This window comes from Micropterus salmoides, unplaced genomic scaffold (genome assembly GCF_014851395.1).
Source record: "Micropterus salmoides isolate LMB-PRFRI ecotype aquatic unplaced genomic scaffold, ASM1485139v1 Ms_hic_scaffold_23, whole genome shotgun sequence".
NCBI classification, from domain to species: Eukaryota; Metazoa; Chordata; class Actinopteri; order Centrarchiformes; family Centrarchidae; genus Micropterus; species Micropterus salmoides.
The window spans coordinates 8,053,712-8,081,050 of record NW_024041484.1 but is presented as its reverse complement, the minus strand read 5'-3'; the positions used below and the strand labels follow the sequence as shown (position 1 = coordinate 8,081,050).

At 41.7% G+C, this 27,339-nt stretch overlaps 1 protein-coding gene across 2 annotated transcripts in view; it reads right to left on the bottom strand.

Moving 5' to 3' along the window:
• The window catches only part of LOC119918305 (chemokine-like protein TAFA-2), a 67,234-nt gene extending 39,943 nt beyond the window's left edge, over positions 1–27,291 (bottom strand). For both annotated transcript variants that reach the window (XM_038738961.1, XM_038738960.1), the window contains exon 1: positions 25,733–27,291. The gene's annotated coding sequence lies outside the window, so the exon portion shown is untranslated. The remainder of the gene's footprint in view (positions 1–25,732) is intronic.
• Positions 27,292–27,339: the final 48 nt, after the last annotated feature.

The following is a 27,339-nucleotide window of genomic DNA, read 5'->3' as shown; positions in this document are numbered from 1 at the left end:
GCCAGATTGCATGTGGATTTAAGTGATTAAGAACATGGTGGCCCCCGGTGCTTCCTTTGTCAGAGAAAATGTAATATACGACAATAAATGCTAAAATATGAAATTCCTCATTTAAAGAATCCATCGCTGTAGCAGAGAATTCAGGGTGCAATTCACATCTGAGATTAGGAAAATACACGCTATTTGAATGCACATGGTTCTGGAAATGACAGGAATGCAGAGGGTGTGGTGCACGGGACTGCAGGAGGCTGCAAATGTCCACAGATCTGTTCATCTGTGAACTTGACTGAAATAGTAGCTGTTGATAAAGTGTTCACATTTTATGCTGGTTTTTTCAATACAAAGAGAAGTTTCTCCGAGGCAACACTGGTGTAAAAACACTTGCTTAAGACATGACACAGTGTTGAAAACGTGGAATTATCGTACCCTGTTAGCAGAATTTTTATTTCAAGAGCAATCCTGATTGAAATTAATAGCTATTCGAGTCAATTTTGTGTCATAAAGATTTACATGATTTATTATAGCATTTTAAAGGAGACAAAAGTTAGACTTCTGCTGGCACAGAGCCAGTAATTAAGTCAATGCTGTAGCATTGTAAGTGCAATAATAATAATGCATAAAATGTGACAAGCTGTAAGAAAAGGGAGAATTTCATCACATTGGTGGCCCTTAATATTGTTAATATTATTATGGGCTCATCATTTAACATTATGTTGTGCCTTGCATGGAGATATGATAGCAGATAATGTAATATTGAGATGTTGTGTTTTCTGAGAAATGATTGTCTCACCAAAGCTCTATTGCATTTTTAAGCCATGTAAAGACACAATTTATTACATTTCACCAAGTTATTACATCATCTGTCAACACAAACAGCAGAGGCCTGTGTGTGTGTGTGTGTGTGTGTGTGTGTGTGTGTGTGTGTGTGTGTAAGTGTTAGTCTGAGACATCAGAGAAACTAAATTCATATGTACAAATTACAAAATTACAAATTTGACACGGCACCATTCAGGGTCAAGGGACAAATTTCTTTCGCCGTGTTATATTCTCCCATCTAAATGACAAAGTTGAGTAATTTGTCTGTGCGTTTCAGTCTTGGCAACTAAAACTACCCGGTTTAGGTTAGGGAAAATTCACCTGCATGATTTGAGATGAGATGCAGACTCCAGTCTCCAGTGTTAATAAAGTCACTGATTTTGCACATCCATCCATCCACCCTGACCTCCTCCCACTAACTTTTTGCTGCAATATAACAGCAATTTACTACTTCAGGTCTAAACAAAGGTCATTTTAGTCTATCAGAACAAATAATTACTGTCATGTTTCCTAAGAGGAGGAGCTCATAGCCAGACTAAGGGTTGCTCAATGCTCGAACAGAACTAGTTCTTATGACGAAAATGGGACATGAAGTGGTTATAGTTTATAGTGGGTTTCCAAAGCCATTAAACATCCAGAAAAAAATGGATTACTCAGAAAAAACAAGTTACACAGGAAATCAGACATTTATATACACTGTAGTAACCTGGTTACTGTAAATCAATTTATACATGCAGTAAGTCAAGATTGTCCTCCCCAAAAACATGGGTGTGTAGGTCGTCTGTGTAAGCCGCTTTCACTGTTCGGCAGTTACCTTTAGTGACCGTAGCAATTATGAGGGTGGCAAAGGAGAAAGTGGGATGAGGCCATGTAAAGAGAAACAAAGTCTGCGTAGGGAGGAGGCTGGGATGGATGCATGTCCGGCCCCAGGGCACTGAAGCTAAGAATGGCCCTCCTCCCATCCCTACACCCACACACTTGATAACAAAACTATTGACGATATATCAAACTCCACCAACACGCGCGCACACACACACACACACACACACACACACACACACACACACACACAATGCTAAGGCCCAACTTAATTAGGCTATTTGATCTTCCAGTCAAACTGGCATGTTAAATCACACACATATTGGTGAAAAGTTGAATGACTAGTCCAGCTGAGCAGGCAGGAAGTCTGTCCACTTCAATAAACCAAGAAGTGCCATCTCACTCACAAATCACAAAATGATGATACAATGAATTAAACCATCCCAAGGCAGCCTGTGGCTCAATACTATGGCAAAATAGTGTTCACTGAAAATCACCCAAGCAGAAAGCACACTAATATTTCTGAAACATGACTGACTGAAGATTCAACAATGTCATAATAACACAAAACTGTGCCGTTTGCAAAAGAACAGTCACTAAGTGAGCCAGGCAACATAACAAAGTAGCCGATCAAATCCTCAAAGTCCAGCTATCAACAAGCTAAGCAGTATATTTTTCTGGTGGATGTTGACTATATAATAATAATATTATAGCGTGTCTCACTGCCGGCGTCGTTCCCCCTCCATGATGCTGGATAGTTAGCAGCCAGATTCTGAAAGACTGAAATCCCTTTGACAAGAATTTCCTCCGGGACGCCACTGCCATTGAGCTTGAGTTACCTTGTTCTGTTTGCTGACCGGCGCCATCTCTGTCTTTTTCCGTTTCTTCCTAAAGTTAGCTACAGTTACCTTAATATACTGAGGCTGAGCAAAGCTGGTAAATTAGAGTAGACCAAGCTAACATTGGCTAGCTCGACATCCTCCTCTTCATTTCTTGCTTTTTTGAAAAAGTTACTTATTAGTGTGACATTTTTTATTGCAGCCGCTTCTTTCTCTTCCTTAGCCATTGTTTTCTTTCTTTTGACAGCTTTGCTGGGCTTTCGGTTGCTACTGCTTCCATTTCCACGCACACTAACGTTACACTCACAGATACAAGATATCTGACCATGGATAAGTTACAAATTAATTCCACTGTTTTAATCTCAACTTGTTCTTACAAAAACTGATTGTGAATCAGTACGGTGTAAACCACCTGCTCTATGCCCACCATAGAAGCCCACCCACCTTTATCAGTAACCAATCTACACAGTGCATTGTGGCCTGCTCCCAATCATTACCTGGCCAGTCATATAAAACAGACAATCATGAGACTTAATTTTTTGTAAACAACCTCCATCACAGAGGGCCCTTCTCTGCACAAGGGCCCCTGGGCACGTGCCCAGATTGCCAGCTCAGGGTGGATAGATAGGTCAAACACAGTACTTTCACCAGGAGATGGAAGTTTGTGCCCCGTGGGAAACCTAAAGTCAATGTGACTTATTTTACTTACGTGTGTAAGTTAAATTATGTTAGTAAGTCACGTGACATAACTTACCTCACATAACTAATTTTAAAATAACTTATTTTAACCCAAACCACAGTCTTATCCCAAGTAGTTTTGGTATCTATGAGATGCTTCTCCCTGAGGTTGTACTGCCCATGGGCACTAGTCGCCAGTGCGTCTCTCAAGGCAAGGCAAGGCAAGGCAAGGCAAGGCAAGGCAAGGCAAGGCAAGGCAAGGCAAGGCAAGGCAAGGCAAGGCAAGGCAAGGCAAGGCAAGGCAAGGCAATTTGTATTACACATTTCAACAACAAGGCAATTCAAAGTGCTTTACATAAAACATAAAAGCAACATAGGGAAATAAAATAAAAAAACACATTAAATATAATTTTTTATGCATCAGGGAGTGAGGTTTACTCACTGCATAGTCATCTGGCTTCTGTTACACTTAAACCTTACCAAACTGACCATTTCACAACATTAACCATGTGCTTATTAGTGTTACCATGACAACGAAGATCTGGTATGCCTGACGCTGGTACTCTCCAATGTCACGTTATTTTGGGAGGCAAATGATAGGTCACTAATGACATTTCTCCCCTCCTCCAGAACTTATTTTGAAACCATTACAATAGTAGTGATGAAAAACCATGCTCATGATATCACCATGTAAGGTAATGTGGAGAATATGTATAACAAAAGAAGATGCAATTATTCTGCTGAAAAACTTGCTGTCAGAAGCGGGATTCGAAATCCCACCTCCAGGAGAGACTGTCACCTAAACACAGTGCCTTAGACAGCTTGGTCTAGTTTTGCTCAAATCATAATAGAGTACATTAAATATGTCATGACATGACATATTATGGCCACAACATCATCCAGTAAAGCGCTGCATTGGTCAGGAAACAAAGTCAAAATGTGACATACAATATACTTCTGTGACTATCTAGCAGTGAATTGGTTGCATAACAGCAGGTTCTACCGAGACTTGAACTCAGATTACTGGATTCAAACTACAGCGTGCTAACCATTACACCATGGAACCACTACGGAGTATTTGTGGGCTGTTTCGTGCATGATATCACCGTGGGCCATGTTATCTATGCAGATAATAGGGCATAAATAACAATTACATTAAAAACTAATACTTGTTATAACGTATACTGGCTGCTTCATTTTGAGCACTGTGGACTGTAAATGCAGCAAGTCAACTTGCTTCACAGCTCAGTTTAACCCCACTTTTAATATGAGCACAAGACAGAATTCAAAGTGTGCATCCATCATGTAACTCAAAACGATTGGCCTCCTTCATTCAGCACTATCAATTTTTGAATTAGATATCATTCAGATGCGAGAAAAAAATACACACAGAGAAATAGAGGTATCATTTCTGTTTCCTAAAGGTACATTTGTCAAAAAAGTACCCTGTAAGGTACAGAAATGGTCCTTAAGGTGTTAACCATGGACCTTAGTTTATTTTTAAAGGTACAGAATCATTGCTAACAGCAAAGGGTACATAACTGTACCTTTAACAAGCTTAAGGTACAGGCAAATAATACAGAAAATCAGTGATCCCCCAACACCAGGACATAAAGGATTGGCATTAGCCCAGTGGATAATATAGATATATATAGCATATATACAGATATATATAGCAATTGTAAGTCGCTTTGGATAAAAGTGTGAGGTAATGGTGCATTTTTGTCACTAGGGGTTCAGAAATGTTTTAGGTACAGACAAGAAGGTACAAAAATGTACCAACTTCAAAGGTACAACCCTCGTACCCTGCTAGGGCACAGCTGGAGCGACAAAGCATTTGTGCCTTTTTAGGTACCTGTACCTCGATTTCTCTGTGTGTAGGCCCACTGTGTGCTAACTGACTTACAGCCATTTACACATGGCGTGAAAAGCCAGGATAGCGACACGCTGCTATTCAGTGTGAAAGAGAACTAAGCAGAGGTTCTAAAGAGGCCAGAGATTTGAAATGTGTTTGTCTGAAAGCTGCTAACACTGAAGCTGTACTATTGAGACTGGATTTTTTTTCATACAGAGAACATCTTCATGTCACAGGAAATTATTCTGCTGAAAAACTAGTTGTCAGAAGTAGGATTTGAACCCACTCCTCCAGCTGAGACTATGAATTGAACACAGCGCCTTAGACCAGTCAGCCATCCTGACTGTATATGGGCTCTATTTTGAGATAATTTTTCAAAGATCATGATATATCTATTAGAGAGGAAAAGTGGCTCAACTTTCGCTGCAGCATCATCCCGTAAGGCACTGCGTTGGTCATGAAATAGTTAACATCAGGTCCCACCAAGACTGGAACTCAGATCTCTGGATTCAGAATCCAGGGTGCTAACCTACCTACTACTACTATTAGGCAGTTTGTGTTCTGTATGAAATCAAAAGTCAATGTGACTTATTTTAACTTACATAACTAACATACTTATTTGAACCCAAACCATGATCTTTTCTCAACTATTTTTGGTGCTTAAACATAACAAAATGTGACCGTTGCTCTACAATAACTACGTGTTTATTATTGTTACCATGATGTCGAAGGTCAGGTATGCCTGTTACTGTTGCTGATACTCTGCAACGGACTTATATGTTGTTTTGGGAGTCATTGGCAAACAACCTTTTTTAGGAATGAGGACATGTTGGTACGTCACTGATTTGATTTCTCCCCTACTCCAGAAATTATTTTGGAACCATTTCTTATGGCCTATTCTAACTATAGTAGTGATGAAAAATCCTGCTCCCTGATTGTGTGTGTTTGTGTGTATGTGTTTGGAGCCTGACAGCTGAGTGAGAATAGTGATTTGACATTTTCAAATTATTTTGACTTCTGGAGGTCTTTTATACATGGCCAAGAAATTGTCTTTCTCAATGAGAAATAAAGCGGGGGAATCAGGTTTCTTTAATCTTGTACACTGACTATTGAAACCAGGTTTCTCTTTCACATGATGTTAAGACTGCAGAAAGCTGACTGTAATCTGGTTACTGGTTAAGTGCACGTAAACGCACTGCACCCTAACTGTGACGTGTGTAAACAAAATTCATTAAATAGTTAATTAAGCTGACATCTGTGTTTGTTATCATTTGTCATCTGCATTTGATTTGGTGTATGTGAATGCAACATGCTTAGCAGCTGACTTGGAAAACAACAATAGCTCATCTCATTCAAGTGAGATAAACCTGCTGAGTGGAATCTTCCCAATATAAATGCCGCAAACTGAATGGGCTGATTTCGGAAATTCTATGGTGAGCAGAGCCAGTCAGGACTATGAACAAATCTGCTGTTGTCATCTGAAACTGCTAGAAAAAAATTGACAAATTAGAGAGAAGTCTGTAGCAACCCCCCTCTCATTAGAACATAGTAGGGGACATACAGTAGAAAGCGGAGAGGTGTGACTGCATAGGTGCCGTCTGAAAGCGCCACTCTGTACAGCCGAAACGACTTCGACAGGTGCTGCGGATAATTGGGCACCGTGCCGGCTACAACCGCAGTGCTGCTGTCTCCTAGAGCTCATTACTATCACTCAGAAGTTCCCCTTAAAAATCTCCACAGCCACAGGACTTTACGTATTTGGTAAATCGACAACTGAAATGTCTTGAAACACATACATTAAAGGGCCTGTCACTCTGTGGTTGGCGTGCTGTTAAGACAGGTAAAGGATTGCGCTCAGTGTGCTGTATAAGACCGGAAAGCATGATACACATATAATAAGATGCAGTCAATCCCTTTATGAAACAATTGTATATCAACTGTATATTATGGTATGACAGCTTAAAAGCAGGGGTTTCTTCTGCTTTATTGCCCAAACTGTTTGTAGAAAAGCTTGTTAATCAGCTTCTGTGAGCCAACTATGTTACACACATTTGCAGTTTGCGTTTAAAAAAGCACCTTCAGTACCTTCTGTGGTGTATTTTTGGAGGGAAAGAGAGAAGAGACAGGATACGCTTCTGAAAAAGAAGTATTTCTAGCTAATCTGTTAGCTACCTTACTGGGTTTAAATGGTTAGGGTAGCCCAAGGGAACGAGATTGTGATGGTGGTGGTTTGCTTTTCCACACCCTTTTGCTGGAAGACATCAACTTAACTGATGTTATTGCAGCTCATATTGCTGCTTATAGCAGTCATTGAAAGTGATAATTACTTAAAGCCCCTATAACAACTCCTAGAATCAAGTCGTGAAATTCTGATAACTGATTTGATTTCTGGGAGGCATCATTAAGCTTTCGAATAGACACCAAGCCTATGATAAGATAACAGACCTACATTTACAAGTCGACTGCTTGTTTGCTCAATAGACAGAAGCCAAATACCGGAAGGTTAAAGACTAACAACATTAAAGTGAGCAGTCCAACTCTGGGGTTGAGGAACAACAGATACAATCTGATTGGTCACAGATGCCTGCTGACCATCCTAATATTTCCCATAAAGCACAACTAGCAAAACTAAATTGGCTACCATCTCTTGTGGTAACCAGGGGGGCTAGTAACTTCTTGATTTACGTACATTTTCTCCATTTTGGAAGAGAAACCAACTGTATAGCTGGTGGTCATTGCTTCATATTTAATAAACCAAATAATTACATTCTCTAAAATGATATCCTCTTGACACAAACAATGTAAGCAGTGACTTTCATTTACATGCCAGAAATAATTCTGTTAGAACAGATGTTGTATTTTTTAAATGGTGCATATGTCTCTTCAAATCCAAAGCAGGATCAAGCGAAATCAAAAATCAATAGAAATAGTTTGCCAAACTGTTCATGTAAGCTGTGATGAACTGTCTTTAGCTTTGGATAGCAGTGTGTTCTTATTAACAGGGCTCTGATACATTAATGAGCACATTCACAACAACACACACACACACACACACACACACACCCTCATAGTCTCATTACAAATACAGACAGTGCTGTGCTGAGCAGATGCTCCTCAGTATGTATCAGATCTTATACCTTTGAATAAAGGCTGGTGAAGAAAACCAACACCTCAGGAAGCAACTGCAAATTGCTGGAGTGTGCTTTTGTCTTCTCTTCAGTCCTCATATCTCATATGCTTTTCATGTTCTAAACCTCCAAGTGAAATATTATCACGATTTTATTATAATACTGCTCCTCTCATGACTTGTCTCAAATCAAGTTAAAGAGGAACTCCTTTACTACTTCTTTAGTATTATACTTCCATGAAGTTAGGGCACTCACACAGGGCAAAAAGAAGAAAAGCCAAAATACACCTGACTTTTAATTTCTATTAGGGTGCCTTTCAAAAAAAGGCAGAATCCTATGCAATTTCCATAATGCAACTCAGTAACCTTAATGACATCATTAGGATTATTTTTTCAAAGCTCTCTCTAGAGACACCACAGACATCATACAATTGTGTGATCAGTAATCTGAATGTCATCTGTAAAATGTGTTTGTGTGTTAAGTCCTTCCTTAAGTTCTTAGTTACTTCTAGCTAGTTTTAAGCTAGTACTAAATAAAGTTAAACCATTAAAACCTACAAAATGTCTTGTAAAGTACCACATGGCCCTGTGTCCACCAAAGTGTTTTTTTCTGACACCAGTGTGTTTTTTCAATTCATTTCAATGGGAGCGCCGCGTTTTTACTAGCTGGTAAAAATGCGCTGGGCGCTGGGCACTGAGCGCTGAGCGTTTTTTTCTGGTCATCGAGAGTTGAAAAATTTTGGGAAAACCGCTGCGCTCGTCACTGTCACTTTTTACCCAGCCGTCCAATCACAGTGCAGGAGGGACGGGCTATTAATGTAAATCAGTTGATGGATGTGTGTGGGGTGTGGGGCCAATAATGTTTTAACAGTAAATGTACGTATGACTTTGTTATTTACATATCTATACATGAAGAAATATGTGTGTTTCAGAGTAGTCATGCAGTCTAGAATGTGTGGGAAATATCCAGTTATGCTAACCTAAATGACTTTCAGCTATATTGTGTGAAAAATATTCCCTATTCACATAATTTGTTAAACAACATTTTGATTGATCGACCGTATTCCAAATGACCCCTTTCACTCATCAGTTTAATTGTGTCTTAATTAGCAAACGAACATTAGTTTTATCAGTAAGCTAAACAACTGTTACATCTAGCTGTTACTGGGTGTAAATATTTACTAAGAACTGGTCTGGACAAAGAACTAACTTGTGTGGAGCAAACCAACTAGGGCTTACAGGACTAAGGATTTACATAGTCGAATTACAATCACCAAGTCCTGCCTATAGTTGACTGATAGTTGAATTGTGTGTTTTTGTGCACAGCGCCTGTGGGATTGACAGTTGAATCAGGCTCCGCCCATCGAAGCATTGAATCTTTGACTATTGTGGGTTAGCCTTAAAACCAACACGTCAAAATGTATCTAATTAAGTGTTTTCTGAGGGCGGGTGTATTTTGGTGTTTGTTGCTCACATTGCTTAACAAAAGAAGTTAGCAGCAAGGCAGAAGTGATGGACGTGCCCTTTAAAGTTAGATCCATTCCCCAATGTCTACAGAGAGGCCTACAGACAGTACCCATCAGCAGATTTTTGTTTGGGCTAATTTTAGAATGAGAGGGATGTATTTTCACACACAGTACTGCCTTGATATGATGCCTCACAACAGTCAGGTGTGCTGTCTGAGGAAGATAGACTGTGCATTGCAAGTGTTTCCTCGCTCTGGGTTTTGTAATTAGCTGTCAGCACCTTGAGCTTGACGATGTAATTGGTTCCTATGTTGCTTTAAACTCATTAAAGTGGACTATTTGAGAACTGGATTTGCACTATGTCCTTCAGAGTGACTGAAAAGGAAACACTCGGTTAGAGTTATCAGGAGAAAATCAGTCCTCCACTGATGTGCGCTGGAAGCTAAGAAGAAGAGGACAGCTGAGGAGTTTACTGGGTCACCCTTCTCCTACAGTCCAGTACTGGCTGGTTACAGGGCATTGTGCGGCACTGCTTTTCATCTATCTCAGACAAATGTGACACCCTGTATCAGTGCAGTATATCATTTATTTTTGGACTTGCATTTCACCACAGCCTGTCCGGAGATGGCATCTGCTGTACCAAACGACTTGAGATCCCCCAGGAGGAAAGTGTTGCTGAGGAGAGGGATGTCTGGGATACCCTGCTTAGCCTGCTGCCACCGCAAAATGACCCCAGATAAGTGGAAGATAATGGATGCATGGATGGATGGATGTGCCAAACACACAATAATGAAGGTTGCACACTGATATATAAGAAATGTAATTTCTAAAAAGCTGTTATGAAAGTCTATACATTTACAGTGTCCACTGTGTGTATGAAGATTAAAGGTACCAGATCTTGCTACTTCAACATGAACCTATTGTTTTTACATGATGACACCTTTATGTAATTATTGGAAACCAATGGGAAAATGGTAGAGAGTAGAGAGGTCACCTCTGTCTCACACCATTGTTAATAATAATTGACGCAAGTTATCACGTGGATAGGAACAAGGTGGCTGACACATGTAGAACTGAGGGGTACTGCAGATACCGGGCGATAATTCTCTGTGTTCGTCACCACAAGTGACACCTTTTACATTACACATTTAAGAAACTGTTACAATGAAAATATTGATTGGTGCAACTTTAAACCTTGCTTTGATCAGGTGTTTGTGTTTCAGTGATTGCATTATTGTTCAAACCCACATTAGCAAGCAAACCAGTAAGCGATTACCTTGCATAAGACCTTCAACTCAGGAGCTAGTCTGATCTTCAACTGATCAGTTCAACAAAACATAAAACACATCCTCATACTAATTCTGCGATAATATCCACCGGCCAAAACTTGAAAAAAATTTGAACATGAATCTGTCAAGCAACTGTAACAGATTGGCAGCCATCTCAAGTGGCAGCTGGAACATCTGGCAAGTACATCAACAAATCAGATTCCAGAGCCTTGAGACTGGTGCTCAGTGGGCTCTGCAGTCTGGAGGCCTGCTGTTACTCATGTCTGTCATGTTACTGTACTCTCAAGACAATGTGACTGCATTTCTCTTTTGTTTCTTCTCTCGCTCCCACAAGTATATAGTATCCTGATGTTGAGCCAGAGTGGATGGGGAGCTACAGAGGCAAGGAGAGTTTATTTATCGCTGCCTCCAATGCTCCTTATTCTCCAACAGAAATTCATCTTTGCCCCGTCAGATTGCAAGAATGGCAGCTGATGTAAGACCACAGTATCACACAATACACAAGACATTCTGCGTGGCCATTGATTAAACACCGTAGGCCTACGGTAGAGCAGATTTGGCAGTGAGTACAGGCTCGTTTTAAGAAGAAATGCAAAACTTACATAACATGTTAAGATAATAAAAGAGAAACCTGAAAGCTAAGGACAAACATATATACATATATTTATGTTTATCAATTAACAAAATACAGAGTGAGTGGACAGAAGAAAAATCTAAATCAAATCAATATTTGGTGTGACCACCCTTTGCCTTCAAAACACGTTGGTACAGTACTGTGTTTATCAAAATACAGTGACTTATTTTATTATTCATTGATGATCATGACATTCATGTTGTTGAAAGGTCACCAAGCTAGCAAACTAACTACCTAGACAGCTGTGGGCTAATGTGGCTGGCCTGAAATTGAAAGGTCTGCTGTATTAAGCAGCGGAACTCGAGGCTTTATAATATTAGCTTTCTGCTCACTGATCTCATACCTTTTCTAGAGGTTCTCAAGGGCTGGGTGGATCAATACCTCAAGTATCAATACAATCAATACTAAGCCTTGTTTTGAGTATTGATGTTAGCATCAATAGGACAGAAGAATGGATCTGTCTCTAGTAACCATTTTTGTTTCATTAAAGAGTAGGAAGACAGTCTCAGCTAACAAAGTTCTGTTGTCATCTTCCAACGTTAGATCGTTAGAAGTGCGTGCACACTTCGCTTCTCTGCTGATGTGTGTGTACGTGTACCTACAGTACTACCACACAAACACACAAACACACACACACACACACACACACACAGCTGCTCTGATGAAAAAAGGGAGAGCGTCATTTGATGTTATTTCACATGCATGTTACTGAGTAACAAACAAAGAATAGCAGAAGGAATTCCTAAAGCAATAGTTTGACATTTTGGGAGATACATTTATGTGCTTTCTTGCTGAGAGTTAGATGAGAAGATCGAGACAGCTCATCAAAATCAGAATCAGAATCAGAAAGAGCTTTATTGCCAAGTAGTTTTTTACACGTACGAGAAATTTGCTTTGGAGATAAGGTGACAAACATACAGTTGACATAAATAATCAGAATCCGCTTTATTGCCAGGTATGTGTACACATACGAGGAATTCGACTCAGGATTGTACATTGCTCACGATGTGCTTACTCGTACAAAAATACCATAACACAATAATAAAATAATAATAAATAAAATCAGACACAAACTACAGTATAGACAACACTAATATACACACTATGAACAAAAAAATATAGACATATTGACAATAGTGCAGTGATCAGAATGCAAAGGATGCAAGAGTAAACTATTATTCTCATTATGTACATGTTGAAGGTGGATATGATATACAGGTACACAAACATGTACACACTGTGATGGAACATAGTGCAAAGGATGCTGGAAAAAATAAATAAGACCTATGACCTTATGACCTGAGGTAGGTGTATTGGTATACAGTATATACAATATGACATAGTATGAACAGCACTGAAATAGAGAATGAATAATAGTGAATAAATAAATAATAAATGGAAACCAGTAAACAGGTGGCTGATTAGAGACAGAGTTACTGGGTTATTGCACAGGAATTGTTCCTGACACTGAGTCAGAAATCAGTTGTTCATCAGAGTGATGGCTTGTGGGAAGAAACTGTTCCTAAGTCTGTTGGTTTTGGCGTACAGTGCTCTGTAGCGCCTACCAGAGGGGAGGAGCTGGAACAGGTTGTGTCCGGGGTGAGATGGATCCAGACTGGATGATGGCTGTGTAGATCTGGATCAGCAGGTCCTTAGGCAGGTTGAGCTTCCTGAGCTGACGCAGGAAGTACATCCTCTGCTGGGCCTTCTTGATGATGGTGTCAGTGTTGGGCTCCCAATTCAGGTCCTGGGATATAGTGGAACCCAGAAACCTGAAGGATTCCACAGCAGACACAGGGCTGTTGAGTATGGTGATGGGGGGGCAGAGTGGGGGGCTCCTCCTGAAGTCCACGGTCATCTCCACAGTCATCTCCACAGTTTTGAGGTTGTTCTGACCGCACCAGAGAGCCAGCTGATCAACCACCCATCTGTAGGCCGACTCATCACCGTCCCGGATGAGGTCCATGACCGTTGTGTCGTCAGCGAACTTCAGGAGTTTGACAGATGGGTCTCCTGAGGTGCAGTCGTTGGTGTAGAGGGAGAAGAGCAGTGGGGAGGGAGAGCACACACCCTTGGGGGGCGCCAGTGCTGATAGTCCGGGTGCTGGATGTGATGTTTCCCAGTCTGACCTGCTGACTCCTGTCAGTCAGGAAGTCTGTGATCCACTGACAGGTGGAGGCTGGCACAGTGAGCTGGGTGAGTTTGGTGCTGAGGATGTCCGGGATGATGGTGTTGAACGCCGAGCTGAAGTCCACTAACAGGATCCTTGCATATGTCCCTGGAGAGTCGAGGTGTTGCAGGATGTGATGCAGACCCAAGCTGACAGCATCATCCACTGACCTGTTAGCCCTGTAGGCAAACTGCAGGGGGTCCAGCAGGGGGCCTGTAATGTCCTTCAGGTGGGCCAACACCAGTCTTTCAAAGCACTTCATGACTACAGATGTCAGGGCGACGGGCCTGTAGTCATTTAGTCCAGAGATGGAGGGTTTTTTTGGGACCGGGATGACTGTGGAGCGTTTGAAGCAGGAGGTGAACTTCACATAGCTCCAGTAATTTGTTGAAGATCTGAGTGAAGATGGGGGCCAGCTGGTTGGCACAGATTTTCAGGCAGGATGGAGACACACCGTCGGGGCCAGGAGCCTTCCCGATCTTCTGCCTTTGGAAGAGGTGGCTCACGTCCTCTTCACAGATCTTGAGTGCAGGTGAGAGGTCAGAGGGGGAAGGTGACTGTTTGAAGATGGCATTGGAGTGGGGGAGAGGTGTGACTCCGGGCTTTTCAAACCTACAGTAGAAACCATTCAGCTTGTCTGCCAGTCGTTGAGTACCAGCAGTGTTGGGGGATGGTCTCTGGTAGTTTGTGAGTGTCCGTAGGCTTCTCCACAACGACGCAGGGTCATTGGCTGCAAAGCTGTTATTTAGCTTTTCAGCATAGCTTCTCTTTGCAGCTTTGACCTCTTTAGTCAGTGTGTTCCTGGCCTGGTTTTACAAGACTCTGTTCCCACTTCTGAAGGCCTCCTCCTTCTGACAAAGCTGCCTGAGTTTCGCTGTGAACCAGGGTTTTTGGTTGTTGTATGTGTGGAAGGTTTTAGTCGGCACACACATGTCCTCACAAAAACTGATGTAAGATGTCACAGTGTCAGTTAGTTCGTCCAGGTCAGTGGCTGCAGCCTCAAAAACACTCTTGTCAGTGCAGTCAAAGCAGGCCTGTAACTTTGAATCGTCGGTCCATCTTTTCATCCTGTTTCTTTACAACAGGTTTAGCAGATTTCAGTTTTTGCCTGTGTTGTGAGAAGTTGTGTAGCAGTGGTCCAATGTGTTAGTGTCCCTGGTGGGACACTTAATATGCTGACTTTGGAAGTTCATGACTGAGGTTTGCTTTGTTAAAGTCCCCAAGAACAATGAGCAGGGAGTCTGGATGTTTTTTCTCCACGTTAGTTATCTGGTCGGCCAGGTGTAGTGTGGATATACAACACAACCCTACAGTGATATTGCAGGATATGACTCTCTTATATGCTTACTTATTACTTATGATTGCTCATATGATACTCATTATTGTGTGACATGCTTAACTTAGGTAATTCAACAGTCAAGACAGTTAGAAGCTTGTGCGGAATGACAGGAAACCGGGCCCTGACAATAATACACTCTGACACACTTCATACTTTTCTTAATACAGTCACACACACACATTCACATGACAGCCCTTAAGGCACACTAGAAATATTCTACACCTATTGACAACTTCCATATAAGGTAACATGGGATGTGCAGCTGGGTGATGTCTCATCAACATATACACAGATTAGCAGAAGAATAGTCGCGTGCAGGAAGGTCTCCAGATACATTACCTTACCATACCTTTTCCATCAACCAACTCCGGGAAGTCATTGTACTTCAACAGTAGTAACACCTCACTAACACAGGCCTGAGGTGGAATGTAAACAGTAACCAGAACAAATGAGGAAAACTCCTGCGGTGAATAAAACGGTTTACAGTTTATAAATAATGTCTCTAGGTGAGGCCTGCATGATTTCTTCAACACTGTGACATCTGTGCACCAACCTTCGTTTATATAGAAACAGAGTCCGCCTCCCCGTGTTTTTCCCGTGAGCTCCCTTTCGTGATCCGCGCGGATGAGATTAAATCCCGGTAGGTGAAGTGCACTGTCCGGCATGCGCTCGGTGAGCCAGGATTCGGTGAAACAGAGGTCAGCGGATCTGCAGAAGTCCGAGTTAGTTCTGTTGAGGAGAAGCAGTTCGTCCATTTTGTTGGCCAGAGAGTGGACATTCGCCAGTTGAATTGAAGGGAGCGCAGTGTGAAATCCCCGCTGTCTCAGCTTAACCAGTACGCCTGCACGTTTTCCCATGCGACGTTTCCAAAGGATCCCAAACAGAGCTGCCGCTCCTCCAACTATTAACTCCGGGGAAAGTTCCAGGGTCAATAAAGAGCGGTGGAATAGTATGAGCAATTGAAAGTCCAATGTTTAAGAGCTCTTCTCTGGTAAAAGTTACCAGAGAGGGACGGCAGAAAACAGCGTTAATTAACAAAAACACAAAAAGCACTACGGAGTGTAACGTACGTAGCACTCTCTGCGGCGCTATCTTGGTTGGTTAGTTTAATTGTAGAAATATATAAATGTGGAATAGACAGATGGTATGGAATAAATAGACATGAATAAATAAATCTACAAAAAATAAAATATAAGAATAATGATTAACACAACAACAACAAATATGTGCAATATACCGGGTATGTGCAATGATATGAAATGAAATAATATTTGTGTGCAAAGATATACAGTATTTGAGAGGGAAGGGGGGAGTGTCAGTGAGGGACCCGGGCCTTGTTAATGAGGCTAGCTGCAGGAGGGTAGAAGCTGTTTTTGTGGTGAGAGGTTTTGGTCCTGATGGACCGCAGCCTCCTGCCAGAGGGTAGTCTGAAACAGTTTGTGACCGGGATGGGAGGGGTCAGCTGCAATCTTTCCTGCTCGCCTCAGAGTCCTGGAGGAGTACAGGTCCTGAAGAGAAGGAAGATTGCAGCCAATCACCTTCTCTGCAGAGCGAATGATACACTGCAGCCTGCCCTTGTCCCTGGCAGTGGCAGCAACGTACCAGATGGTGATGGAGGAGGTGAGGATGGACTCGCTGATGGTGGTGTTTTTACACTGTGAAGCTACCGCCAGCAGCTGGTTAGCTTAGCCACACTACTTCTTGTCCAGGTGCAGTCACTTCCTAGAGTCTCCACTGGCTGCCTGCTCAATTCAGACTGACAACAAGACTCCAAGAACTAATCCTAAACATAACACCCTGTAAAGACATGATTTCATTTTTACTCTTTGGATTTTGTACCAATGAAACAAACATGACGCAACATTTGAGGTTCTGGTAGGCAGAATTCTCACCTTTGGACAGAGCCAGGCTAAATATGTTTCCAGTGTTTATGCTAAGCTAAGCTAACCGTCTGCTGACTGAGAGTGGTATGGTATGGATCTTCTCCTCTAACTTTCATAAGAAAGCGAATAAATGTATGTCCCAAAATGTCAAACAATGTCTTAAATTTTTGTTTAGCAAATCATTTAGTGGTTATGAAAATGTATCAGGAAGTAGTATAATCAATGATGCATTCACCTTGTAAATCCCGGCACTCTTCTCTACATGAGTCTAAGGTTACTTTAACCTGCATTAGCTAATTTTTTTTACTGCTTGAGGGCAGCACATCAAGTTGTATACACAGCATTGAAATATTATCACCTCGTGAAGTTGACATGGCCAACATGTTAGCAGACAGTTGCCTATTTCTAGAAGACACGCAGCAACATTATTCATTTTGTGTCCACTTGGCGAATTCACACCATAGTCACTGTCTTTTTAGCTTTGTTTTTGTTTCCACCAACTTGTGAGGGAAATATCTGGCTCTTTAGCTGCTAAATGCTCCACCATGTTCATCAGCTAGTTGCTAACTTTGTCTATGATGACTGAACTGAAACAATAAAGTTCCGGATGTAAACCCACAACAAAATGCTGAAAGATGCTAAAATGCTAGTGCTGCAGGGACCTGTCCATTTTTGTTATTACACATAGTAATTTTTGACATTTTAATGATTTGTGCAGCCTTAACCAGACCTCTGAGGTATAATTCACCCAATGAGGTCATTTCTTATTCTGAGAAATGTCTGCAAACCGGAAAACTAACATGTTTTTCCCTGCTGCCTCTTCGTTTCTCCAGCTCTCTCTCCCTCCCGTTCTGTTTCCATCTCTCTCCTCTTATATCTCCAGCTGTCGCCTGGTAGAAAGTAAATGAGCCTCTCAGCGCATAGCCTATGATGGTGTCAGCCCTCTCCTTAGTCTCTGGTCTCATTAGAAGCCTAGTGTAGCTGACATTTACCCAGCCGCTGTGTTGACTAGCTCTTCATGCGGGCCACATGGGTCAAAACAATACACGGTGAAACTTAACAATCCAAATCTCTTTGGAAGGGAAGGTCGCCGGAGGCTGTGAAATTACTGGATGTCGACTAAAAAAACACTAAAATGGCAAAATAAAGCTTTGAAATGTAAAAGAAAAATTCATACCTAAAATCCTTTCTTAATGAGCCATGAGGTCTTATTGAACTGAAGTGAAGTTAAACATTTGAAGCATTGCCATTCACGATGTTCTGTGTCCTTGCTGTATTGTGTGCACTTGCAGTGTCTGTAAGTTGTCAGTGTTTGTGCACCAATGTCAGCAAGACAAATCCCTGGCAACTGGACTAATTAAGATTCTCAATTAACAGCAAACATGACACATTTTTACCTGCACAGATTCCCCAAAAAGTTGAAATTGTCAAGGTCAATTTGCACAGTAACCTGTGATTTTAACGTACTGGTTACTCCATGTCTGCCTATTGATAATATCAGTACAGTGCACACTATCATCATAAGGACGTGATTCCAATTTGCTTTGATTTCATTGAACAACAGCTGCCTCCTGAGCCCCACAGCTGGAGAAATGGCTCTGTGAGTTTGAAATTTATAGGATGGCCACAGCTATTTCCTGACTCTTCCTCCTCTTGGGATCCCGCAGCTCTGTTTTTCTGTGGTCCTCTCATCCTGTTACTAATGCCTGACTCTGTGTAACCCTTATCTCCATGCTCGCAACATGGCCTGATAGGGCTCTGTGTGTAAGCAATTAAAACGGCTTATTTGCCAGATAAGTGGGGGAGAGCGGTCAGATTGAAAGCCACAGGCTGCCAGTATCAGGTCTTTAGGTTACAGCCCCGGGGTTAAATAGCCCGGGGGTGTGGAGTGAGCCAAACGAGGCGTGCAGCTCAGTGTGATTGTGTGGAGAGGCTGAGTCTCTGCCAGAGGGAAACACACAAAAGGCACTGTGTGTTTTCCACATAACTAACATAAACCAAAATGAATATTTAACCATCATTATAAATGCACATGGGTAAACATAGAAATTATATTTTTCTGTGATCAAAATGCTGCTCACATATATGTGGATTGAAGAAGCTGTGCACAGACAGAATATATTATATATCCATGTCTAATGAACACAACAAATTCTCTGTGAAGCAATTCATATCTGTACATCAAAGCCTGTCTCCATCACAGGTACTCTCAACACACTATATAGAATATGTAGGCTTTAGTGTTGCAATAAAACTAATCACTACACAGAGATCATAGTGCTCTGGTGGCCATACTGAAGGTCTCCAAGTTGGCTGCAAAATTACCCTTCCCTCTGTATTTGCAACCTTGTGGACTATTTACTTTCTGGCATTTTATTCAAGTGTCCAAATTCTCAATCCCACTGCGTAAGAGGGAATAGTTTGCTCAAGGTTGTGCAGCTAACTAGAATACTACAGACTACATTGGAATGTAAATAATCAGAATAATAATTTTCTAACATTGAATGCCTAGATGCACAAAGGTTTTGCACCATTCTTCGGAAATTGTTTCCATTTGTGCAAAGCGCACTGCGGAGGTCAAAGTATTTGGGGTCAAATTTTAAAGCTTAAATACCTAGCAGAAACTCAACATGCTGCGTGCCCTTAAAAATTCAGATTCCCACATTACACATTGACTTGCTATGCCTCTGGTGCATGTGCACGCTACAACCATAGACTGTATGGCAACAACATCATTGATGGTCCTAAATAATTATGATTTATGTGTCCGAAATCTAAATTCAGTACTCACTACAGAGTAAACTGTTGATGATGAATAAGGGAGTAATTTAGGACACAGCTGTCCTGATGGATAAGTCTGTCAATATCCTGTATTTTTCTTATTATGATGCTATAATAATGCTTTCTAAAAACTACAGCGCCCAGGAAATTAAGGCATTATATTGAGGCTCAGTGCCAGACGGGGAGAGGAAGTTGGCAGTATTGCTATTTTGTTTAGGTGAGTTAAGCGGACTCGTCTCATGTTTCTTCCATGTTCTGTGCCACAGAAACCAACATATTCTAGTGGTGTAGTCTTTTCCGTTCTTTTCTATTCTACTCCGGTAGCCTACCTCCTGTCTAATTTGATTGTAATGTAGCAGACATATCATCGCCCTTACGACTAACAAATACAGCAGCTGACAAAAGATGAACAATAAGAAAGAACAGCAGAATAAAATAAAATAGAACAAAATAAGAGGGTGTTAACAGACCTTCAGGGAACTACAGGAAATCACTAACTGAACGCAAGGCAGCACTAAATGAACTGGGTCATAATACAATACATTTTGAGAGAAATCTACCACATCAGATCATTTTTTTAATAACATTTCAAATCTACAAGCTTTATGAAATTGCTATCTTTTTCTCGAAAATGAAAACATACATAAATTAGAAAAGAGAAAAAAGCAGCAGTAACACAGTCTGCTTTCTGAAGAAGACATGGCGGAGTGACGGAGAGGGAGAAGACTTCGACCTTGGCCATGACCTGAACAAACTGTAATGAGTTCTGAACTTCTGCCTCAGCTCAGTATTGTTGTGGTTTTCAGAGTGCTGAGAGCTGGTAAACAGGATATTGAGTCCCAGATGGGTTTGGCTCACATCATGAAAGTACTGTAGGCCCACAGCTCTGCACAAACCATCAGCCATCGAAATGAAACTGGAGAATGGGGAAGAAAGATGTTTCTGCTGTGGTGTTTGTTTGGAAGCTTTTCGGAGGCTGGAGTTATCCTGCGTGACGGGCACATGTTTCTAAGCCACTGGGCCACACACAGAGCAACACTAAGACGTTGCTGAAGAGATAAAACGGCCACATGGGGGGGAAAACATGGACACAGACCAGCGGATCTCCGTCTTCTCTCAACTTCTTTTTCCGTTTCTACTCACTCCTCTTCTGTCTCCTCCTTTCCTTCTCCCTCTGCATGAAATAGGATCACAGTTAACTGGAGTAGGACTGTTGGATGAGGGGGAGGGCAGCACGAACACGAACTACAAAGACCATGGCTGTCCAAGCAGAGGAGGGTTCTGGAACGGCAGTACAGAACTAAAGATGGTCAGATTTTGTGCTCAGAAAGCAAAATGTCTTTAGATTTTAATTTCTTGAGCCAGGAGAGCCCCATACCCTACATGAACTTATACTGATCACAGCTGCAACTCCTGTTTGAGCAATTTCAATAATATTTTTCTTCCTGTTTTGATAGTTGGGATCATCGTCATTCTTATCAGTTACTATTTCATTAACCAGTTGTTTTATTTACATCAATGGTAACACATCAAATACTAAAAGGTTTCTACAGTACAGTGTCTAATCGACAACATTAGAGTGTGTGACAAACCACTTATTAAATGTTAATATACTGCTTATAAATGCTTAATGGGGAGGGGGTAAAGTGTTCCCAAATGAACCTTAACCACGGAGTTACCATGCGCAGATATTATAGAAAGACATCATCAGGCCTTTTTGAGAATCATCCACAGCTGAACCCAAGAGTGGCTCTGCAAAATCTAATAGATACAACAGACAATTTAAGTATAACTTTTAAGGTGTTTTAGTAAATATGACTAATGTGTGAAGTCCCTATATCTCAGTCATGTGGATGAGTAAAATTATGTTCAATGTGCATCCTGGTGCGTTTAAGATACTCTCTTCCCTCCTTTCTTGTCACTTCTACTCTGTCTTTCAACAAAATAAAAGCAAAACTTACATCTGATTTTTCTATATTCAAAACCAGCAAATAAGAACATCATATTTTAACTTTTAAAATATTGCCAGATCTGTGTCTGTGCATTCAGCCATACTGTTCTGCAACTGTTGCACACTAAATAAATCATAAATCATTGCAATATTATTATTTTTTAGTGCTGGACAGGCCGTAACTTGCCCAGCAGGCGGGGGAGTCAGAGCAAACAACCTCCAGTGCCATAGTATGTGTGTTCAGAGTTTACAGCAAAGCAAGGGAATGTACAAATCAATGGTGGTAGTTGTGGTCACATTTATCACACATTTGGCTGAGCTAAATTCCACAACAGCCAATATGGAAAGTAACACAGGGACCAGTCAAAATAATGCACTGCAAAGAAAAATGAAACTGTGAGCAGGCAAGTGAGACAAAAATCTAATCAGAAGAAGACAGAGGTCAATGTGGAAAATGTATAGGAACCTTTCTATTGTTTTATCATTTCTGCAGAGCTCCTGTTTATTCAGTGGCTGGTGAATTTGTTTTGCTTCCAATGAGACACAGGGAGAGCAGAGCCAGCCGCAGATCAAATAGAATGTGAAAGAGAGTGTGTGTGTGTTGGTGTGGGTGGGTGGGTGGGTGGGGGCGGGGGCTCGCTTCCTACTTCCATCAAACACCTGCACTGTGGGTGCCAATCAGCTGATATTTTACCCATGTTCCAATGGTTTCAGGAGAGCACCAAGTCGCCTACCAAGGCAAACTGAGCACCTGACCTCTTCTCAGGTCTTTCATTTGGAGCGGCGAGGAATAAATCCCTGGGCAGTTTACTGGGGCTTACAGGTTTCATCTGACACATTCAGATTCACTTTTTATACATAGCTCCGGAAAAAACTCTCATCTTCAAGAGTATTTTCTTCGGACAAAGAAAAAAAACCTGCCTGCGATACAAAGACAAGTGATCATGTGCTGAGTAAATTTGGATAGAAAATGTGTGAAGTTGTCTGACGTCACTGGTACTCCTCCCTTATTTAAAAAAAAAATTCTTAAACATTTTGGTTCATACTTGCCGTCTTTTCACAGGTTACAGGGTCGATACCGCTCGTTTATTAGGGGACGATTTACAATGCATGCTCACACTAAAGATGCAGAAAGACTTCATGTGCAAGACAGTTGAGCAAGAAAAATACAACACCAGCAAATCTGTCACCATTATACCTATTCACATAACAGACTGGCTGTGCTAGATGTTGCAACTAAGTATGGACATCAGCAGAAGAGTCAGCACACTAATTCCTCCGCTCATGCTGTCTCAAATCTGCAGAGAGCCGCTAACTAGTGTTAGCCGCCTGGCTACATGACAGGGACATACTAAATGAAGTGGAATCTTCACCGATAGACCTTTTTCACTGCAGACATTTGACTTGTCATAGAAGGAAAAGCACTGGTGTTGCTAATACATTAACAACAATGACTCTGTTGTCTTCAAGTGTCCCGGTAGGCTATAAGCCATGACAGTGTGAAAGTGAGCCCCCATGAACAATACCAGCATCCTGAAACTGAAGCAGCTAAATGGAATTCAGCCATCATTCTTTTTATTAACCACACCTGTGCTTCTTGTGCCAAAATGTCTTCAAGTTATATCTCATATTTGTTTGATCCACACACAAACAGGAATATAAATACGACTAGCTATGGTTTGACGTGAAGTTCACACCAATTAGGTGTGCCTAATTAGGTATGCCTAGTGTACATGTTTACTTTGAATATAAGGACTTTTCAATTGTTAAAATGTTAAAGTCCCTTTTTGTCAGATTGATGGGCCTATAGAAATGTTGATGATGATGTTACTTTAAATGTTGGCCTTGTAAGGATTTTGAACAGCTGAGAATGTGTGTCCAAAATCTGCTATGTTTATAAAGAAATGCTACAAGAAGTTTAAAAAAAAAAAAGACCTGGGCACCCACAAAGACAGACTCAGAATCAGAATCACACACACACACACACACACACACACACACACTGCTGGTGTGTTCCATATCACACCTGTTCAAAGGCAGTGCTAATTCGGCCTGGTTGGCGTGGAGCAGTGGACCATGAAGCCTCGGTGTCATCGCTTTGGATCAACGGCCAGGCAACGCAAGGATGAGGTCCCGTGATCCGCCGAAAATAAGGTGACATTGGCCAAGCTGCTGGAGCTGGCTAGACAGTCTGCGCCAGGTTGCCCGGCTGGAGGAGGGACCAGTCTGACCTGAGCCAGGCGGCCCAGAGCTTTAAATCTGATCATTCATGGGAGAAGAGCTCCTGCTAATGCTTCCAGCTAATTTAGAGACTGCCGGCGCTGCCAGTGCTTTGCTGAGGGAAGTAGAGCTATTGGCTGGTAAAAAAAAAAAAAAAACTAGCTAGAAGTTGCCAGATGACGTCATGTGATTTGCCGGATGCTGTTCTCTGCTGAGAGACATTGGCGGAGGAAGTATCCACATCTTTTAAGCAAGTGAAAGTACCAATTAATTAGTGTAATAACAGTCCTGCATTCAGAATCTTAAAAGTAGAGTAAAGTAAAAGTAGAGCAGCATACAAGGATTAGCAGCAAAATGACCTTAAAGTATCAAAAGTAAAAGTCCAAATTCTGCCATGTGGCTGATATTATAGCTTACATTCAGCTAGTTTTAACTATTTCATATAAGTAGGTAGTTTAGTCCAGTGGGTCAGGCCAAAATGTCAAAAGAAATTTATATAAATAAAAGTTCATCATATGTTTTTAATGTAAAATTTTAAGATGAAAAGTAGCTAGTAACTATAGCTGTCAAATAAATGTAGCTCAATAAAAAGTACAATAATTCATTCTGAAATTTAGTGGAGTAAAGTACTATAACATGGAAATGTAGGCTATTTAGTTCCTTTAGAAATCTCTAAATGGTATTACAACATGCTGCTCCATCCCATACTTCTTGGTGTGTAGTTTATTCCTGTCCACTGTCTCTTCCCATTGTCCTCCACCCTGTGTACCATCCCTGCATTGTACCCCAGTCTTGGATTGGGCAAAGTAAAAGCATTAGTTCTGTGACAGCAGGTGGAGGAGGAAGCCAGCCTGTACCTCCTGCCACTGTGTCACTGCATTTCATCATCACAGGACTCACACGATTTGCTTCAGGAGCAGACCTTAGTCTCAGTGCAGGAGGTAAAGTCAAGACATTGCTGTTAAAAATGAGCTGACTTCCTGACAGCACTCTTGGAGTTCCACCGACACGGTGTGCACAGGACACGCCATACCTACCAATAACACCAAATGAATTTCCACATACAGTATTAGTTCTGGACACTTATCGTGATCTTAGAGTATGAAGACTAATACAAGACCATGCAGCTGAATAAAGACTATTCCCAACTCCACTGTAGACTTTGTAAAACAGTCTGGTCTCTGTCAACCCAACCTGGCTGTGTGTACACAGGACTCTGTGGAATAAATACTGATTTAGTCAAATAAAGTGAACTGAATTGATTGTAAAGCTCTATGACTGCGACTAACAACTCACCAAAGCCAAAAGCAGAATTTAGCCTAACTCAAATACTTTTGTTTATACACAGTAGCTTGGTTTATGAGGTAATGAGCACTCTTGGGAATTGCTCAAATTTTACAGATCTTGGAATTTAAAAAAGCATATAAATAAAAATAAATATTTCACCATCTAACTCCAGTTTTCTTGAAATCAATATAACAGAAACAAGTATGAGGCATCACTGCATCAAAAGCATACAAAAATGACTGCAAGAAAACAGTGCAGACAGTTCAGGCTGTCTATTAGAGAAAGAAAGTGCACCTCATTTGTTCACCTGTTTTATATAATACATTCTGGGAATCGGTTACAGATCAATAAATATTTTATGCCTTCCCCAATAGCATGGGGAGTGACTGACAGTTAAACCAGGCCTCGTTTTTGCGTTAATCGTTTCAGTCCTGATGTGGTGCTGATGGTCTACAAATAAAACACTTGCACTGCTGAGTGGGTTTCTGCGCCTGACTGTGCGCACTCACGGGGAAACTCTTAAAAGCCCCGGAGAGAGGGCAGAAAATGACCGTCGGTGTACCTTAAATGGCTCTTACCTGTAATTGTCCCACTCCCTTCCCGCACCTTAACGCCCTTTCAAACCATCTGCGGCTGCTGCTACAATCCAGTGGCGTGTCTGTTATCTGGAGACATTTGCGTCCTGGACTGGCGGGAAAACAAAACCCGGGAGTGGTGGCTCCCCCCCCCCCACCCCACCCCTCGGATGAAATCAAACAGCCTTATTAGAATCGGACACGATTATTCTTCTTCCAACGCAGCAGCGTGGGCACATCACCCGCTGCACAGCCGACGCTCTCCTGCAGCCAAAGCTCCCCAGTCTTCTTATTCCGATACAGTACAAAAAGAACCAGCAGCCTGTCCAGACTCGGGCGGATGATACGCTTTAATTGCGTCCTGTTGGTGCGCTTTTGCCAGGTGTCAGTCATGCACAGGAGCACACCACACACTTGAAATTAATGTATTAATTTCTCAAAGTGGAAATCGATCCTGATCAGTCACTTCAGCCTCCAGTCTTTGCTCTGCCGCGTCTCTTCCTAGTCTGACAGCTCAGCTCTGCGCGCACTAACTTTTATGGAGACTCCGGAGCGCACGGCGCACCGCCGCTACCTCTGCTGGTAACGCCTTACAGTATTCTGATTACTGTTCCGGATATGTGTCATATATAGAGATGTGACGTGCTCATTTGAGTGTCACATTGGCCGACCCGAAAACAAGTACGTGTTGCTGTTGTTGCCACCTCCAAATGAACCTCAATGTGATAATTAGTTAGGCTAGTTGTCCCGGAGAGGCTCTTTTTCACAGCACTCCAGGCACGGGGAAGACGCACATCATCACACAGTGACAGACAGAAACACAACAGTAGACAAAACAACATGAAAACGAGACTCGTGGCTCCCTCAGCGAGTCACCCTGTTTAGGGCTGCTATGGCTGCGGGCACCAGGCTTTTGGCGAAGCGAGCCCTTCTGCACCTCAGGGACCTGTACCTGCGCCCGGAATGTGTGTGTGATATCCTGTGCTACTGCAATGCGCGTGTGTGATGGCTTTTACAATTGAGCTCTGAGAGGTTGTTGGTCATCAATCATAATGTAATTACATATGGAAAGGCAGAAGAAGTACAACATAAAGTTACGATATCGCCGAACTAACTGCAAGGCTCATTTGGAAATATGTAGGCTGATGACTCATAAATTGAGTAATTCTGATGTCATTAGAATGAAGACGCACTCCCTAATTTAGGAAGGTTAACGCAAATAAATGAAACGTCTGGCAGTTGGGCCCAATTAGTGAAGAACAACACTGAAACGGCAATTAATATGTTATAAATTGCACCTGGTTCATTGAGCTCAACAGTGGTCATTTCCCACTTAGACATCAGTTCCACCAGAAGCAAAAAACCCTAAAAGACCGAAATAGGATTTTCCATCTCCCACCAGTTCCAACATATCATGAACTGCAGCCACATGTAAAGCTGTAAATAGCCGTTTAAATTGGAAGCTGTGCAGGCCGTTTGATGAACTGTTGAATTGTGGACAACAGCCACTGTTGCGCCTCTCATCAAAACTTGTCCAGTAGTGCCATCATGTGGACGTTTGGTGTATTACATCTTTTGAAGTTCTCCATGCAGAGAAACATGAAACACCG